The 17,716-nt window shown below is 43.9% G+C and overlaps 1 pseudogene; it reads right to left on the reverse strand.

Moving 5' to 3' along the window:
* LOC142385460 (uncharacterized) overlaps window positions 1–15,364 on the reverse strand; it is a 32,647-nt pseudogene extending 17,283 nt beyond the window's left edge.
* Window positions 15,365–17,716: the final 2,352 nt, after the last annotated feature.

A 17,716-nucleotide genomic window follows, 5' to 3' on the forward strand; every position in this document is an offset into this window, starting at 1 on the left:
GAACATGGCCCATTCGGGCTCAATGTCCCCCACCTCCCCCGGGACATGGTTGAAGCTCTGCCGGAGGTGGGAGTTGAAACTCCTCCTTACAGGGGATTACGCCAGCCGTTCCCAACAGACCCTCACAATAGGTTTGGGCCTGCCAGGTTTGACCGGCTTCCTCCCCCACCAGCGGAGCCAACTCACCACCAGGTGGTGATCAGTTGACAGCTCCGCCCCTCTCTTCACCCGAGTGTCCAGGACATACGGCCGCAAGTCCGACGATACAACCACAAAGTCGATCATCGAGCTGCGGCGTAGGGTGTCCTGGTGCCAAGTTCACATATGGACACCCTTATGCCTGAACATGGTGTTCGTTATGGACAGTCCGTGACGAGCACAGAAGTCCAATAACAGAACACCACTCTGAATTTTTTGAAAATAAATCCTTTAACTTTAATTTGCTTTCTGCACCTGGGTCCTCCCTAAACACACCATGACACTAATGGTATTTGTCAAAATACAGTTGCTTGTTGCTTCTGTGGCTGAGGTCTCAGCTGATCTCTGTATCGGCCCTGGGACGACAGCTGGGATGTGAACCAGCGCCTCATGAAGCAGGTACAGAAAACAGATTTTAAATTCCCTCTGGGACCATTATTATTCAGTTGTTCTCTCCCACTGCAGCTGCTTGTTGGTTGATCAGATCAACTGGGGCAGATTATCAGGCTGATCACTTGTTGATCAGGGCGAATCATTGCTGCGTCGGCAAAGATGGACTCTGGCTGTGCTTCGGCTCAGATTGAGGCTCTCTTGATTGAAAATGAACGAATGCTCATCAAGTAAAACGGCAGTGCTGCCTTCTTCAGTTTGGATGAAAAGTTACCTCAGAGTCTTCAGTCTACAGTTCGGACTCTCCAGGAAACCACAGAGATGCGTCACTCCTGAATCTTCCAAGTTGTTCTCACTCAGGTCCAGGTTTCTCAGATGGGATGGGTTTGACTTCAGAGCTGAGCCCAGAGCAGCGCAGCCACCTGCTGTTATTTCACATTCTACAAGTCTGAAATAAGAGAATAAACATGTCAGACATGAGGTTTCAAAACTGACGGCTCTTATTAAAACAGAAACCTTTCCAGGATGTAGACACCTGAACAAGCTGAAACATCAAGAGTGCTGACCTCAGAGATTCCAGTTTACAGTGCGTCCTCTCCAGTCCAGTGGACAGCAGCGTCGCTCCTGCATTCTTCAAGTCATTATCACTCAGGTCCAGCTCTCTTAGAGGGGAGGGGTTTGACTTCAAAGCTGCAGCCACAGTGTTGCAGTGAATATCTGACAGTTCACAGCCAGAGAATCTACAGATGCAGGAATAATAAGACCAGAGAGCTTCACTTTCTAAGTAGTAAACTGCATAATATTCTTGTACTGGAAATAAAACCGAATAGAATATTATCAAAGCCAATGACAGCGCACATCAAAATGAATAGCAAAATGTGTATAATGCAAATTAAGAAAATTATGATTTTGATATTTAAAGGGATAGTTCGCCTCTTTTGACATGAAGCTGTATGACATCCCATATTAGCAATATCATTTATGAACATTGACTTACCCCCTGCTGTATCCTGTGAGCCGAGTTCCAGCCTCGTTTTGGCGTTGACGAAGGTAGTCCGGCTAGTTGGCTAGGGTCCCGAAAATAAAGCATCTTGCTTCTCAAAACAATATGCGTTCAAAAGAGTAATACATTTGCATCACAAAATCGTTCATCCAGAAAAAGTCAGACCTCAGTCCCTTGGCGCTATTTTTGCCTCCCTTCGTGGCGTGCAGCCATCTAGCGATAGCCGCACCTGTTATGGTGTTTACTGCTCGGTCTGCATTTCGGTCTGCACAGTTTACACAGCTCGCAGTGATACGAAGGGAGAGAGAAATAGCGCCAAGCGATTGTGAGGTCTGACTTTTTCTGGATGGAAGATTTTGTGATGCAAATGTATTACTCTTTTGAACGCATATTATTTTGAGAAGCAAAACGCTTTATTTTTGTGGCCCCAGCCAACTAGCCAGACTACCTTCGTCAACGCCAAAACGAGGCTGGAACCAGCCGCGGCCGCTGTATTTGGGCAGGATAGGCAGAGCCCCGCCTTCCACACCCCAACCTTTCTTTTATAGATAAAATATAGATAATTATAAATTATAGATAAAATATTTATTTCAACTTCAATCACAGTGGGAATCGTATTACACCATATTGTGGCTTGTGACGGACTTTGCGAGTGGAATCTGTTTTTATTTTCGCTGAAATATAGCCTACCTCCAGTGTGGCTGCTTAACGTTAGATCTATGGCCACTGGCCAGGGCAGATGCCTGGTCTGCTCTCAGCTAAGCCCGGCCCCACCGAACTCTCGAGCACATTCTACCAATCAGAATCACTGTAGGCCCCTACGTAGCATAATATCATGTAACATTTAGCGCGCATGTATAGATGCTATTGGGGCAGGTGTATGATCTGCCCTGGACATGGAAAGGACTCAAAGGGTTTAAGAAATATTACTCCGCCCATCTAGCCAGTGGGAACTTCAGTGCCGCCAAATTCCCCTACAAACTTGTTGGATAAAACGGATAACTATGTCGGATTTGATGAAGGATATTGGCTGTTTAATCCGGATTCACGTTTGTGGTAGGTAAAGATTTTACTTTATAGTTGCTATCTTACAAAGTTTAAGTGATTGTGAACGAAGTCTTTGCAAAATGGGAAACTGGGAGTGATTTAATGAAATATCTTAGCTTGATGAGCAAAGCAATATTGAGACAGTAAACAATGTGTTGACAGCTTCGTACATGTACAGTAGGCTACTTGTCTGCTAGCTTAGGTTGGAGCACTGTCGGTGTGTGTGACATGAAGCATTTTTCGGAAAAGGCAAAAAAACACGAGTCCAGCAAGGCGCATCTGAATTGTGCCATGACATTAGCCATGCTAGGTAATGCTTTGCGACAAGTTTCCCTCCAATTGAAACGTAGGCAGTATTAATTCCTTTCACAAACTTTCTCTTCGCTCATTTTCACGTGGCTTTTGTGTTTGTTGTATGGCAGACTTTTATGCGAGTGCGCACCCCCCCCCCACGCGTATGGTTGCATAGACTATTGGCCTATTGCGTATGCTCCATAAAAGCTTGCATTTTGATAACGCAGATCATCTGCCCTGCCTATTTTCCAGACCACGAGCCGCTACTGGCTGGAACTCGGCTCACAGTTCGCAGTGGGGGGTAAGTCAATGGGCCTCATGCAAGAACCGTTCGTATGCACAGATTTGTTCTTAAATCGTGCATACGAGTGATTTAAGAGAATTTGCGCATTCACCAATCTTTTCGTATTTTACGTTTTCTTTCAGGTACGAACAGAATTTACGAGTGATCCAGACCTGTCGTAGGAGTTTCGTAAAATAATCCGCTGTTGTTCCAATCAAGTTTGCTTGACTAATGGATTGTATATTTAATTACTTTGAAGAAAACATAAATAAATATACATTATACCCCATAATGATGCTGACATTATTCTGTTTGACTTAAAATATGCACTAATCGAAGGTTAATTTGAATCTGTATATAACGGGAAGCGTAACCAGCGGCTGACTTGCTACTTTTGGATGCCTTAGCGCGTCAGGTTCTTGGAAGAGAGCGTGTGGAGACAGACGAATGGCTGAGATCGCGATTCAGATTGCCAAGCACTGTGCTGCTGCAAATATGCAGCTTGCTGGAGCCACAACTCCAGAGAGAAACACACCGATCAAACCCAATTCCACCACACGTCCAGGTCCTCACCATCTTTGTATTTTTGGCCACTGGAACCTTTCAGAGGGAGACTGCGGGTGTGTCCCAGTCCTCTGTGAGTCGTGTGCTCCCCTTGGTCATCAAAACTCTCATCAGTTTATCACCCATGGTACATCAGATTCCCATACACCGCTGTCCAACAAGTACAAATTAAGAGGGACTTTCATCCCGTGGCTGGACTGCCAATTTGGAGCACAAGACACATATACGCATCAAAGCCCCTCTGCTGTCGTGGAGCGCACTGAGCTGAAGGCCAGGTGGGTGTGTCCTCGTTCATGGCGCAATATTGCGCCATGAACGAGGGTCTCCTAAAACCTGAACCAGCCCAGGCAGACCAGAAGCTGTGGTGCCAGAAGACCCCCCTCATAGACCGCCCTATCAAAGTGCCATCATGATGAGGCAACAACTGATTGCACGGCTTTAGTTGCAGTCATCGATCGCCTGCCCATGGCGAGACGTTTTTTTTAAGCCATTTTCATATGAAAAAATTTTCATATTTTTATTTCGCTGACATGGTATTAACAGCACTCGTAATTGCTTCCCATTTATTCGCTTTAGCAGTTCCCGTCCACTGCTTCCACTGCTAAAAATGACATATTTTCCTTTCTGGATCTCTGAAAGCAGAACTTCAGTCTCAGAGCCCCTAAAGTTGTTCTTTTTGCGCCTTGATGTCATTCTCATGACTCAACACTCAACACTTCCTGGCACAGGAGCGAGGAAGCACTGCCTTATATGGTATCATTTAGGGCGTGGAGTATGCAAATCTACTATCCTCGTGCACGTGAACTTAAGATACGCACGAGTGTGATTCATCATTTACGCAGGACGTTTACACACTTTTTCCCTAAGTTAAGAGCGCTTGTTGAATCTGACGTGGCGTGTTCGTCCGAGACCTTCGTACGAAAAAAGTAAGAGAAATTTAGAATAAAAATACGAAAATGTTCTTGCATGAGGCCCAATGTTCATAAATAATATTGCTAATATGGGATGTCATACAGCTTCATGTCAAAAGAGGCGAACTATCCCTTTAAGATCTAGTAAATGTGCGAATTCGTAATGAGTCCAGAATAAAACAAGCTTGACCTCCCCTGGTGAAGCACTGCTGTAAAAGACACTAAGTGCAGCTTTCAGATGCTGTGGTAATATTCTTTCATTCTTGTATGTGAACACAGCGAAGGGGGTACAGAATATCAGTTCTGTTACCAAATGATTTACATTTAGAGAAAGCAGATTAAACACATGCTGTGAACTTCAGGTAAGGTCACTAACAGTTGAGCTCTGTATTCACCACTGTTGGCATAATGTTGGAGCTGCACAGCAGAACTGCTTACAGCACCTTTCTTTGGAGTTTTATGGGACTTGAATGTAAGATACCAACAGAAATGGGCAACTTCATTGCTGCACTGCTCCATTATGTTCTGTCAACACGTTGATATTAAGACGTCCACATCTTAGAGTCGAAGACTTTAACTAATTCATAACAAAGAATGCTCGGAGACAATGCAGGGTTCTAGCTAGCGCAAACTTGCGTCACGGCCCGCTACGCTATAATTTTGGACCGCTACGCTTATTTTGGACCGCTACGCTTATTTTCAATACAGCGTAACGACATTTTGTCTGTATTTATTTGTACAATAACGCCAGATCAATGCCATTTTCACCTTTCTGACAAACTTGACACATTTTTCGCGATGGCAGCCAAGAAAGGTTGCGCTGCCTGTCAGTACAACCGCAGACGAAACTGTAGCTCTAGGCAGAGGCACTCCGCGTCCGCTGCTCCTAGAATCTCTGGTAAGAGTGCTCCGTAGCCATGGTTACTCACACACGCAGAAGCGCACACGTAAGGGGATTCGGCAGAAATCATGTTAGAATAGCTGTAGCCTATTTTAACCCGTCCCTATCTGAAGTAAGCAAAAACGGTCAAGGTTGCTGTGCTTTTTCAAAGCTTCTTACATACAATATGTGATGAGCTGATCAGGTTATCATTTAAGCTGAACGTGCAGTTGACTTGGCGCTCGAGAAAAGAACAGAAAACAGTCCTCTCCACGAAATATGATGCAATAAAGCAACCACAAATGCTCTGTCTCTTTCTCTGTTTAATGTCTTCTGACAAGGTCCGTTATGAAGGTAACACACTGCCAAAAGCAAAGATGGGAACATCTCCCATTAAGACTTTATTGTTTTTAAAGTACAATTTCTCCCTTTGGGTACCCCTAGAATGGCCAATTTTTACCTTAAATTTCCACAATCTCCGCATTGCGGAAGGGGGGTCACCCCCCCTTTCGCACCATCCCCCCCGGGCATGGTCGCTTGGCTCCCTAGCCTACACCACTACGCTATAATTTCATCCTAGCTAGAACCCTGCAATGTGAAGCCATCTTTCTGAAACTGGAGGCTGAACTTAATTATAAATAGACCTTAACACGATTATGATGCTAAGTACTGAGATCGGATGACAAATCCACTCAGAAAGGAAACCTGCTAAACAGGGAAATAATCAGCAGCTACAGCCGGGGGTATGCTATTTATTATATAGGGTATAATATTTATGTAATAATATTGATGTATATGACCTCTGTCTGCATGAGGGATTTTCATTGCTCCAAAAACAGATCAGTGAGCACTCACCGAGCCGTTCTGCAGTTCCTGACAGCTGGAATCAGCCTCTGTTTTCCTTTTATTGTTGTTTGGTACTCATTCAGGTCCAACTCCTCCAGAACCTCCTCTGACATCTGCAGCATGTAGGCCAGAGCTGAGCAGTGGATCTCAGAGAGTTTCCTCTCTGATCTGTTCTCTGACTTCAGGAACTCTTGGATCTCCTGATAAACTGAGAGATCGTTCATCTCCATCAGACAGTGGAAGATGTTGATGCTTCTGTCAGGAGAAGTCTCCCAGTCATTCATCTTCTTCAGGTTTTTAATGGTTTGCTGGGTGGTTTCTGGACTGTTCTGTGTCGGACCCAGCAGGCCTGCTAAGAGTCTCTGGTTGGACTCCACAGAGAGGCCATGAAGGAAGCGAACAAACAGGTCCAGGTGGCCATTTCTACTGTTCAGGGATTTCTCCATGACTTTGTTCAGGAAAACATCCAAACATATGTTAGTTACATCCTCTTCTTCATCTTCCTCCCCTTCATCATCCTCATCTTCCTCCCCTTCATAACCCCTAAATTCCTTCCATTCATCATCCTCCCATTCATCATCCTCATCTTCTTCCCCTTCATCATCCTCTTCTTCCTCCCTTTCATCATCCTCATCTTCCTCCCCTTCATAACCCCTAAATTCCTTCCATTCATCATCCTCCCATTCATATTCCTCATCTTCCTTCCCTTCATCATCCTCTTCTTCCTCCCTTTCATCATCCTCATCTTCCTCCCCTTCATAACCCCTAAATTCCTTCCATTCATCATCCTCCCATTCATCATCCTCATCTTCTTCCCCTTCATCATCCTCTTCTTCCTCCCTTTCATCATCCTCATCTTCCTCCCCTTCATAACCCCTAAATTCCTTCCATTCATCATCCTCATCTTCCTCTTCTTCATCATCATCCCTCGAATCTCTTCCCGGAGATGAGTAACAGTCGTTTTCTCCCAGGAAGCTCTTCAGCACCTTTTTCTTCCTGTTGGTGAATCCCAGGAAGCTCTTCAGCACCTCAGTGTTCCTGTTGGTGTAACTGTGCATCATGTAGACTGCAGCCAGAAACTCCTGAACACTCAGATGAACAAAGCAGTAAACTGGTTTCTGGAAGATCACACACTCTCTTTTGAAGATCTCTGTACAGACTCCTGAATACAGCGATGCCTCTGTGACATCCAGACCACACTGCTCCAGGTCTTCTTGGTAGAACATGATGTTTCCTTTCTCCAGATGTTCAAACGCCAGCCTCCCCAGCTTCAGAAGAACGTCCCTGTCAGCCTCCGTCAGCTCCTGTGGACCCGTCTCATGTCCCTGGTGGTACTTGTTCTTCTTCCTCTGTGTCTGAACCAGCAGGAAGTGTGAGTACATGTCAGTGGTGGTCTTGGGCAGCTCTCCTCTCTGCTCTGTGGTCAACATGTGCTCCAGAACTGTAGCAGTGATCCAGCAGAAGACTGGGATTCCACACATGATGTGGAGGCTCCTGGATGTCTTGATGTGGGAGCTGATTCTGCTGGACCGCTCTTCATCTCTGAATCTCCTCCTGAAGTACTCCTCCTTCTGGGAATCAGTGAAGCCTTGTACTTCTGTTACCCTGCCAACACATGTAGGAGGGATCTGATTGGCTGCTGCAGGTCGGGAAGTTATCCAGACGAGAGCCGAGGGAAGCAGGTCCCCCCTGATGAGGTTTGTCAGCAGCACGCTGACTGATGACGTCTGTGTGACATCAGACACAACCTGACAGCTGAAATCAAGAGACAGTCTGCTTTCATCCAGGCCGTCAAAGATGAACAGAAGTGTGCAGCCGGCCAGCTGCTCTGCTGGGAGCTTCTGTAATGTTGGATGGAAAACATGGAGCAGCGTGAGAAGACTGTGCTGCTTATCTCTGATCAGGTTCAGCTCCCTGAAGGAAAGCAGAATCACCACACTGACATCTTGGTTCTCCAGGCCCTCTGCCCAGTCCAGAGTGAACTTCAGCACTGAGAAGGTTTTTCCAACACCAGCGACACCGTTGGTCAGAACCACTCTGATGGCTCCGTGTTGCTCAGGTAAGCCTTTGAAGATGTCATGGCACCTGATTGGAGTGTCATGGAGGCTCTTGGAGGCTGTCTCAAGCTGCCAAACCTCATGTTGGGTATTAACCTCTTCTCTCTGTCCCTCTGTGATGTAGAGCTCAGTGTAGATCCGGTTGAGGAGGGTTCCACCTCCTGTTCCATCAGTTCCTTCAGTCACATGTTCATATCTCTTCCTCAGACTGATCTTATGTTCATCTAAAACCTCCTGCAGACCAACATCCGCTGAACAAAGAACAAATGAAATAAAGTAAAACCACCATACAGGCTATCCAACCAAAATGTACAGTATTTAGAACAGGACAAATGGAGAGAATTCCTTCAATGTTTAACTTGGGATGCTGTCTATATAAAAACTGATGAAAATGTTGTTTTTTAAATTTTTTTTACTTATCTGGAATATAATGGCAGCAACATGTTTTGTGAGAGCTGAGACGGTGTTGCATTAAACAGCACTAAGTATATGAACGTTTTAAAGTTTTAAATGACCAAATCCTAGAAATCCTTTTAACCCTAACAGTTAGCCGGCTATCAGAGCGTCAGAAAGGTGCAACGAAGAGGGAACATCCTAAAAAAATTCAACATACTCTCCACAGCTGAGGCATTGGAGACAAACAACGACTCCCGGTTCGAGCTACCTGCCTGAGAAGGTGCACTGGAGAAACTAAAGACAGGAGAGTGAATAGGATGTTCTCCACTGAACCACGGAAGATTATCGATACATCTTCGTCATCGCCTGGACAGAGATCATTATGACCCTAAACAATATGTGGTTCGAAGTGTCAAGATCCTGCTCTCCCCCACAGTGGCAGGGTGATAAGATGAACCCTGCCAACCCTAAGAAGAACATCTGCAAAAAGGCAACACCACTGATCTCCCGGAACAGGAACCAGTGACCAGCTCGGTGGCAAGCTGGACTGTACCAGGCCCTGACATGATACACACCTACTGTGTACTTCATGAACCCCTAGAAGAACAAATTAACCAGCTACTCAGGGATGGGATCCACCCAGACTGGTTAACCTGAGGTAGGACAGTCCTGTTCAAGAGGGATCCCCAGAAGGAGGCAGCTCTATCCAACTATCGGCTTGGAACATCAGCACTCCAATGGCGCATTTCCACCAGCTCGGCACGGCTCGGCTTGGTTGTGTTTCCATTACAACCGAGTATGACTTCGTGCCTCCTCGACGTGGGCGGGGTCGTCGTAACACAGCTGCGCGAAACCTCCATGACGTCATTTACACGGCGCCGAGCAACGTACAAATCTGGACCTCATCGACCGACCAAGGAGTGGATTTCCTCTGCGAAGCCATCTCGTAGCAGTACAAACTGAAGCATTAAAATGTGGAGTCTTGTATTTATTTACATTCTAGTCGGTCGTCGCGCGGTTATGACGCTTCCAGTGACAACACTCATCGGGCAATCAGTGGAAGGCAGTCAGCTGACGTCACGTTTTAGTAACGCTTCGGCTCGCTTGGAACCAGGGCTGAGGTGATACAAAAAGTGCACCCGGTTGCAAGTACTGCATGCTAGTGGAAACACGCAAATAGCGCGCCGAGCCGTGCCGAAGCGAGCTAGTGGAAACGCGCCACAAGAAAGCTCTTTAAACCTGTGGATACCCATCCTGGGCCTTCGACAAATGGACCAACTCACACAGGTAGAGAAACTGAGAAACTGGAATCTATGTTAAACTGGAAAAAACATCTTTGAACAGAGGAGGTTCCTCTCTGCTTATCAGCTGATACTCCTCACCATCTAGATCAGAACTGAAGAAGCCTTCAGAGGGCTAACGTCTTCAAGATCCAAGAAGACGTCCAGCTGCCCTTATTCATGGTTACCATGACTTGGATGACTGAGAATCTTCATCAACACATTGGGCCTCATGCAAGAAGCGTTCGTACGCACAGATTTGTTCTTAAGTCGTGCGTACGAGTGATTTAAGAGAATTTGCGCATTCACCAATCTTTTCGTATTTTACGTTTTCTTTCAGGTACGAACAGAATTTACGAGTGATCCAGAGCTGTAGTAGGAGTTTCCTAAAATAGCCCGCTGTTATTCCAATCAAGTTTGCTTGACTAATGGATTGTATATTTAATTACTTTGAAGCAAACATAAATAAATATATACATTTTACCCCATAATGATGCTGACATTATTCTGTTTGACTTAAATTGTGCACTAATTGAAGGTTAATTTGACTCTGTATATAACAAGGGTTGTTACACTCAAGGGAAGCATAACCAGTGGCTGTCTTGCTACTTTTGGATGCCTTAGTGCGTCAGGCTCTTGGAAGAGACCGTGTGGAGACAGACAAATGGCTGACATCTCGATTTAGATTGCCAAGGACTGTGCTGCTGCAAATATGCAACTTGCTGGAGCCACAACTCCAGAGAAACACGCCGATCAAACCCAATTCCACCACACGTCCAGGTCCTCACTCTTGGATTTTTGGCCACTGGAACCTTTCAGAGGGAGATTGGAGACAGATCGGGGGTGTCCCAGTCCTCTGTGAGTCGTGCGCTCCCCCTTGGTCATCAAAGCTCTCATCAGTTTATCACCCATGGTACATCAGATTCCCAACAAGTACAAAATAAGAGGGACTTTCATGCCGTGGCTGGACTGCCAAATATAATTGGAGCACGAGACACATATACGCATCAAAGCACCCGTGCTGTCGTGGGCCGCACTGAGCTGAAGGCCAGGTGGGTGTGTCTAGGGCTGTCGCGGTGAGGGAATTCCCACCGCGGTGACTCATAGCCACTCAACAGCGCGGTATGCGGTGATATCGCATTTTTGTTCATTAGGCTACTTTCCACGACAAGCAATGTTAGATGAAAATCGAGCGCATAATCCGTCTTTTTTCCCCAGCGATTCTGACATTTCACTTTGCTTTGCCTGTCATTTACTCGCTCACAGACCAACATAGCAGAGATCAAGCAGCGCATACCCCAGTTCTGCAACATTGTTGCAGACCTGCGCAAGTTTCGTTTAGTAATGACGGAGAAAAACGAAGCAGATCAGTGCAGCAGTTGAGTTTTTTTTTTTTTATATATATAAATAGTTTCACCTACACAGTTTTGTTGAAATGATCAGGTATTTCCCAACAGCAAATGTGCACACCAAGCTGTGGTTCTGTGGAAGCTAGTTTATTGTTGATATTAGACGGTCGCATTTACAACGTTAAACATGGATAATAAGGGAAGATTCAAAGCCATAAAGTGTCCGGACTAGGCAGAGGAGTAAAGCCGAGATAAAGGTATGGGCCACTGCATTTTATTTTAACTTCTATTGCTACGACACTGAGTAGGCATATTCTTGTAATATCAGCTGCTGAGGGAGAATGAGACCACAACGAGTAGCATGCAGACGTGTGTGCGTGTGCGGTGCCTATATGCAAAGATGACGACAGAAACGCGGCACCTCGCTGTGTTAATGTGTTTCTCCTGCCTTGCGGGGAATATACAATGCATCATTATTACTGTGCTGGCTTTAAAAAAGTATCAGTTATGTCAGTCGCTTTGTATCTATGTGCAGTCTTAAAAACTCTTTTAGTTTCTCGAGTTGTTCTGCGCGTGCAAGGGGGCGTGCGGTGGTGGCGGTGGCCTGGACACGCACCGCGGAGGTCCTCTCAGCACCGCGGTGATTGCATTTTGCGGTTATCGCGACAGCCCTAGGTGTGTCTCGATACAGCGGGGGGCAAACTGTTCTATAGCCCAAAGAAGGCATATCAGATTTGCACAATATTGCCATGAACGAAGGTCTCCTACAACCTGAACTAGCCCAGGCAGACCAGAAGGTGTGGTGCCAGAAGACCCCCCTCATGGACCACCCCATCAAAGAGCCATCATGATGAGGCAACAACTGATTGCACAGCTTTAGTTGCAGTCATCGAGTTCCTGCCCATGGCGAGACGTTTTTTTTTAAAAGCCATTTTCATAATAAACCATTTATTTATTTTTTATTTCAGTGACATTACGAACTACAGGTGACATGGTATTAACAGTACTCCTAACTGCTTCCCATTTCTTGGCTTTAGCAGGTCCTGTAATTCCACTGCTGACACTGCTGAAAATGACAGATTTTCCTTTTTGGATCTCTGAAAGCAGAACTTCAATCTAAGAGCTCATAAAGTTGTTCTTTTTGTGCCTTGATGCCGTTTTCATGACTCAACACTTCCTGGCACAGGAGCGAGGAAGCGCAGCTTTATAAGGTATAATTTGGGGCGTGGAGTATGCAAATTTACTATCCTCGTGCACGTGCCCCTTAAATACGCACGGGTGGCATTCATCATTTACACAGGTCGTTTACACACTTTTTCCGAAGTTAAGAGCGTTTGTTGAATCTGACGTGGCTTGTTCGTACGAGACCTTCTTACGAAAAAAGTAAGAGAAATTTAGAATAAAAATACGAAAATGTTCTTGCATGAGGCCCAATGACTCCAACATCCACCATAAAACTGCAGAAATACACAATCATGCACAACCCAACTCTCCCCCTTCTGTCATCTCCAGGGTCAACTCTGTCACACACTGCACTGCACCAGACCCTTTATGCCCTCCTGCCCCCCCCCCCCCCCCCCCTTTTTTTTTCTTTAGAAATATGGTTGAAGGAGAACGTACCAGTTCTGGTTCTGGATCTTTTTCCACACCGGGGACAGGAGGAGCCTCCTGATGAAGCAGACTGGTCCCAGTAAGAGGTGATGCACTGTCTGCAGAACCAGTGTCCACAGCTGGTAGAGACCGGATTCTTCGGGACGTCCTGACACAGAGCACAGCAGGACGTCTGCTCCTCCTCACAAACATCACTCCTCTTCCTCCCTCTGTGGACATTAAGACGTTTCTTTGCAATCGAGTCTTTAATAAAGAAATTTCAGAGTATTGATAGGCCAGTGGGCGCTGTGTGTGAGAAATGAGGTCCAATTTTCTTCATCAGCTCCTGGTTCTGATGATTAAACCTCAGACCCACTGATTGCTGATTGCTAAATTGCTGATAAAGTTGAATTATTGGAAATGATAAGAATCTGTTTTCTACTCATTCTAAACTTGCTGAAAGGTTGGTTTCGGTGTTCTGTCTCATCCAGAACTTGTAACAGTGGAAACAGAATCTTACTTTGCATTCGAGTGTCCAGGTTCATCAGTGGAGTGTGGAGGACCCTCTGTGGACCGGTCCCCCGGGACGTCAGCCCAAACATCCATCTTTAGTCAGCCTGAGAGCCGCTCCTCACAGAGCTGGAGACGCCGTTTAGAAAAATCATTATTTCATATAAACAAAATGCTTTTTTTTGGAGTGTTATGCCTTTAATGGACAGGACAGTTAGAGAGAGACAGGAAGCAGGGGGCAGAGAGAGGGAGAATGACATGCAGTAAAGTAGTGTTGGGAAGTTTGGCTCTTTTGACACCGCTCCCAAAGAAAACCCTTTTGCTTTCAGTGTTTTTCTGAGAGACCTTATAATTGCCTAATTCTGTGCATTTATTCTGTGACAAAACCACTTTTACATTTGTTTATTTCAATTCAACTTTTTTATTGCACAAATTAACAATAAACTTCAAACAAATCCACAGAACAGAACCAAAACCAGAACCAAACTCCTTAATTCTCACATGAATACCGCATGCTGGTCGCCATGCTGGCCAATCATAATAAAGCTCTGTCGTAACCAGAGCTGGGACTGAGCACTGAAAGTGAAACCTAAGCAGCGAATGGAAAAAAAAAAAACTTGGAGTCGGCTCTTACTTGATGCGAGCCGGTGTTCTGTCGATTTGTGCTACTTCGTCGAGAAATGCTGCCGCCGCAAAAACCGACAGGCGTGTCTATCGATTCAAGCTACCCTATCAAAAAATGCTACTGTATGGTTTTCTACCTCTGTATATCAAATAAAGTAAGTGTTTTTGTCTCTCATGTGTGTAATTTATATAATAAATAATTTATAATTTATATAATTATAAAAAGTGTAATGAAATTGATATATTTAAGAGGGTAGCATATTTTGATAGTCCAATAACACCCTGTCAAATAATGCTCCCCCTTCTCAATGCATTCATGACAATGATGGAGCAGAGTCACCTAAATAAAGACAGAAGTGTCCCAAATACAAAAATCAAATGGTGAATGACACCCCATTTGTGCATGTTAAGCTAACTGCTTGTTAATACGATAAGTGTTTTATTACTTTGCATGTCTTCCAAAAGAGAAAATAATCAGACGCAGGGTTGCAAAACATTATGGGCGTGAAAACGAAACTTAGAAAATCGGCTCGGCGCATGCGCACGCATGCAATTCTCTCAGAGCCGATAATTGTGCTATAATATGCCTATATAAAAGAATTGAGTAAACGCGTCCAACAGTGCTGGGGGTTACATTTTCAACGATAAATAATGGCATAGAAGCAAAGAAAAGGGTGGAGCGCAGAAACATTATGTATGTATTTTATAGGGTGGAGCGCAGAAGCACCCCACAAAATGCATTTTCAAAAAGTTGATTAGAGGGAGACTTCACGGGGCTATATAATAATATAATAAGTAGAAGCTGTCCTGTACTACAGATTCCTGGCTGTGACTCCACAGTGAACCCACATCACAGCACTTCCCCTCATGATAAAACCCTGAAACCTGCTGCAGGCACCTGCACCTCAGAGAAAAGTACCCCGACATCAACTTCCGGTTTCACCTCAGAAACTTTTTCTTTTCGTAACCATTTCTGAGCTCCAGCTGAAACTAACAAGTGAAATTTTTACCTTCGAACTGACGTACTGAACAGCAGCATTTTCTCCTCTTCCCACTCAGTCACCTGGTTGGACTTCGCGCCTCCCGCCAAAAACAATTCGTTTTTTCGAGGAACGAGTATTCTTAGGGCTGAAGGAGGAAGTTGAAAAGATGTGGAAAGTGAATGCAAACTTTATTAACCCATTTCCGCCATGAAAGAAAAAATAAAAGACCAACAGGAAGTCATAATTTCGACATTGAAAGTCATAATTATGAGATTCAAAGTCATAATTTCGACTTTCAAAGTCATAGTTATGAGATTCAAAGTCATAATTTCGACTTTCAAAGTCATAATTATGAGATTCAAAGTCATAATTATGAGATTCAAAGTCATAATTATGAGATGGAAAGTCATAATTATGAGATTCAAAGTCATTTCGACTTTCAAAGTCATAATTTCGACTTTCAAAGTCATAATTATGAGATTCAAAGTCATAATTTCGACTTTCAAAGTCATAATTATGAGATGGAAAGTCATAATTATGAGATTCAAAGTCATAATTATGAGATTCAAAGTCATAATTATGAGATTCAAAGTCATAATTATGAGATGGAAAGTCATAATTATGAGATTCAAAGTCATTTCGACTTTCAAAGTCATAATTTCGACTTTCAAAGTCATAATTATGAGATTCAAAGTCATAATTTCGACTTTCAAAGTCATAATTATGAGATGGAAAGTCATAATTATGAGATTCAAAGTCATAATTATGAGATTCAAAGTCATTTCGACTTTCAAAGTCATAATTATGAGATAGAAACTCATAATTATTCGATTCAAAGACATAATTATTAAATTCAAAGTCATAATTATGAGATTCAAAGTCATAATTATTAGATTCAAAGTCATAATTTTGACTTTCCGAAACTGACAATTTCTCATTTTTTTCCAGTAGACATGCTGTCTTGTCTGAGGATGAGATTTACACAGTATTCCATTTGATAAGTCTAACCAGTGAAAAACAGATTTTTTTCCCCCCTTTTTTAATGGATCATAAACAAATTGAGGTGTATTTCAGACGTGGTTTAACCAATGATGAAATTCTTGCTTTGCTGGCTGAGGTTCATGGGGTTATTCTTAGCAAGAGGACACTAGAAAGCATTCTTAATAAGAAGAAACTTTGGCGCCGAAAGAACAAAACTGATGCGAGTGTAGTGGCAGCTTTCATTCGACAGCAACTTGAAACCTCTGGACAGTGTCACGGATATCGATGGATGCACCAAAAATGTTGGATGAATGGTCTTGTTACAGACAGGGAAACAGTTTGAGTCCTTTTACGCTTACAAAATGGTGAAGGAGTGGACCTAAGGTCAAGAAATCGACTGAGGAGACGGGTTTACTATAGTCGTGGTCCAAACTATGTTTGGCATATGGATGGCTATGATAAGCTCAAACCAGTTGGAATTGGGATCAACGGTTGCATTGACGGTTTTCCCAGAAGGCTAATATGGCTTGAGGCATACAAAACAAATAATGATCCAAAAGTCATTGCTGGATACTTCATGGATGCAGTGATTAAAGCCGAGGGTTGTCCTGAAAGACTGAGAGTGGATGTAGGGACAGAAAATGTTCATGCGGCTGACATGCAAAGATATTTGCATCTTACAGAAGATCAACCTGAAAGTGTTAATGTAATATTTGGTCCAAGCACTTGAAATCAGCGGATTGAAAGATGGTGGTTGATCCTGCAAAGTGAATGTATCCAGTTTTGGATGGACCTCTTTGACAAACTGAAAGCAGATGGACACTTCTCGGACAGCTTCTTGGACAAAGCCTTGATTCAGTTCTGTTTTCTCCACATAATACAGGTGAGCTTGATTTGAGCCGCTCTGTCTTACACCTTCTCACCTATTGAAAATATTTATGATTGCTATAAAGTGATTATAATGTGCAACGATTTCTTTTCTGAGTATGATACTAAATTAATAGCATATCTTAAATATTGCAAAGATTGCATGTTTGGATAGTTGCTTGAATGAAATCTCCCCGTTTTCAGATAGGTAGCAGTGATGCTAGATTCATATTTCCGTTTTACTTTTGAATGCTTATTTCAAGGCTATGAGTCTAGTTTGGTCGTTATTTTCTTCTAGAAAGAACTAAATGAAGTTGCTTTAGCTTGGAACCACCACAGGATTCGTCCAGCACACAATTCACAAAGTCCTCATGGGCGCCCATCCATAATGTACACAGTACCTCAGGTGTATGGAACCAGAGACTATCTACACAGCATCGATCTGAACAGGGTTGAAGCCTGCTTGGAAAACTGTGTTTTCAAAGACTTTCCATGCGATGAAGATGTCTTCAGTATCTGTGTGGACCTGATTTCAGAGCATAACCTGGATGTCACAGATGATGTGTTTGCAACAATTGATCTATATATAAGACTCAGACGGCTGATTACCAGTGATTTGGAACTGTAGTGATAAATGTAAAAACATTTTGTTGCGTTGACAGT

This window comes from Odontesthes bonariensis, chromosome 8, assembly GCF_027942865.1.
Source record: "Odontesthes bonariensis isolate fOdoBon6 chromosome 8, fOdoBon6.hap1, whole genome shotgun sequence".
Lineage (NCBI taxonomy): Eukaryota > Metazoa > Chordata > Actinopteri > Atheriniformes > Atherinopsidae > Odontesthes > Odontesthes bonariensis.